Source organism: Penaeus chinensis, chromosome 39 (genome assembly GCF_019202785.1).
Source record: "Penaeus chinensis breed Huanghai No. 1 chromosome 39, ASM1920278v2, whole genome shotgun sequence".
Classification (NCBI taxonomy): domain Eukaryota; kingdom Metazoa; phylum Arthropoda; class Malacostraca; order Decapoda; family Penaeidae; genus Penaeus; species Penaeus chinensis.
Genome location: NC_061857.1, coordinates 6,318,850 through 6,321,349, shown reverse-complemented (window position 1 = coordinate 6,321,349; position 2,500 = coordinate 6,318,850).

Below are 2,500 nucleotides of genomic sequence, written 5' to 3'. Positions count from 1 at the left end.
GCACACGCGCGCACACACACACACACACACACACACACACACACACACACACACACACACACACAGAAACTCAGTCTTGACGCAGGCTGAGAAACAAGGCGGGGGAAAAAAAGCGAGGGAGAGTACATGAGTCATCCTGCTTGTTGCTAACAGTCTACATGAGTACAAGAAATACTACTCAAGCTTAATGACGTAAGCAAAACAGTCATCTCTCACATGAAATTAGAGGACCTCTAAATAATAAGAGACTGAAAATTTGATGAAGACAGGTCGACCTTAGACCAACACATGCATTCAGCCGAGCTTATCGTTACGAACTTAACGAGGAAAATCTACAACCAATGCCTACCGCCAACCGTCACCGAGAACCCGATAAAGGAGTTGAATTTCGAACTATGAACTATGCAACAAGCTCAAGAAGGGATTATGCTGAACGTCACTTGGAGGGAAAGGAAGCCCACAAAGTGGATGTGCGGACAGACTGGCGTCCGGACATCCTCGAAGACATTAGCGAACGAAAGTGAAACAGAAAACATGTGACGAGAAAGAGGCACAACAGGTGGACTTTGGAGCTATCTCACAGAACTTCTCTTACTGGAGCTTTGTCCCATTTTCATGTTGATTCGATGAACCCACAGAACCTAAGCACTAACTTCCAGGCTGTCAAAAGTTGCGAGACGATCATTTTGTCATTTTGACATTGTTGAATGGCTTTGGCGTGAAATGATATTCCGTTACAACCCGCGCCACGTTTAATGTTTGTAGTTACAGTCCATGTCACACTTAATTAAATTTGTGGCTCTTGGTGAACCGACAATACAATTTTTCCGTTGTCTCCTTCAGTACTAAATTGCCAACTCGTATTATAATTACTTTCGAGTTCACGCTATCAGAATACACTCGTGGCTTTCTCTTAACACATTAAAACCCGTGTTATGTGCACATGCTATCCGACTACCCGTAATATATGGTGCTGTGTACGTATGTAGTTAGTATGGGCGTGTGTACGTGCGATAAAGTACGTTTCTTTATATCAGAATTTGATGTGCTCACGTTTGTACTTTTCCACAGTCCATAGCTGATAATGACAGTTGCAGGTGTGGCAAGTAATGTTTAACAATTAATCATTTATTTAAAGTGACGTGTAGGTATGCTGTAACGTTTAATCCAGAGAGAGAGCGAATGAGAGTTGGGAAAGAGAGAGAGCGAGAGAGAAGAGAGAGAGAGAGAGAGAGGGGGGGGGGGGGAGAGAGGGAGAAAGAGAGAGAGAGAGGGGGGGAGAGAGAGAGAGAGAGAGAGAGAGAGAGAGAGAGAGAGAAAGAGCGAAAGAAAGAGAGAGAGAGAGAGAGGGAATCGGAAAGGAAATGCGTAAGATTAGAGAGGATGCTATAACCGAAAAAAAAAATTGTGCTAAACCGATAAGTAAAAAAAAACTCATGATAATTACTTAAACAAAATTTAAGAGACTCAGTAAAACAATCCGAGAAAAATATATGATTATATTTTTTTTCTCGAAAATTACTAAACATCATTCCAGTGAATATGTGTTCCGTACGAGTGAAAAACAGCTGATCTTTAACACCCCCCCCCCCCCGCACGCGCACACACACACACACACACACACACACACACACACACACACACACACACACACACACACACACACAAAACAGTCAGTGAAAAACAGCTGATCTGTGCACAGACGCATCAGTTTTAAACTCCAGTTTCGATGACGCTAAGCTGTTAAAAAAAAAATTGAACAGTCATGGAATTAATTCAGATAAGATTAAAATTTTACCCACACAGATCGGAGGTTCGCGTGGGGGGGAGGGGGGGAGGTCAGAGATAATGGGGGTAAGGAGAGGGGAACAAAGTGCAGGTGGCAGATGAGTTGGGGGAATGGGGGGGGGAGGAAGGAAATAGGTAAATGAAGAGAGGTAATGAGATACATACTGTATTTAGACTAATTACTGCTGGCAACGGTTTTGTATGATCCTTGGTAAAATTAGGGGAAATGATGGAGGGAAGGGAAGAGGAGAGGAGAAAAGAGGATAGAGGAAGGGGGGGGGGAGGGAGAGGGAGAGAAGATGGAATATGATGAGAAGAAGGAGGGGAAGGAGGGGGATAGCAGGGGAAAAAGAAAGGGGGGACGAGAAGATTGGGGATAGATGGGAGGAAGAGTAAAGATATGAGAAGGGGGAGATGGAGGAAGTGAGAAAAGGGGGAGATAGTGGGAATAAGAAGGGAAGAAAAAAGGAATAAGAGAAGGAAGATAGAACAAGGGGAGGAAGAGAAGAGGGGGATACGAGCAGAAGGGAATAAGAAGAAAGAAAGAGAAGAGGGAGCAAGAGGAGGAGGAGGATAGGAAGGGAAGAAGTGCAGAGGGAGAGCATAAGGGGAGGAGAGAAGAGGGGTAGAGAAGGGGAGAGGGGAGGGAGGGAGTAGGCGGGAGGGGAGGGAGGGGGCAGGGGAGGGGTATGGGCTGGATCGTACGAGCTGC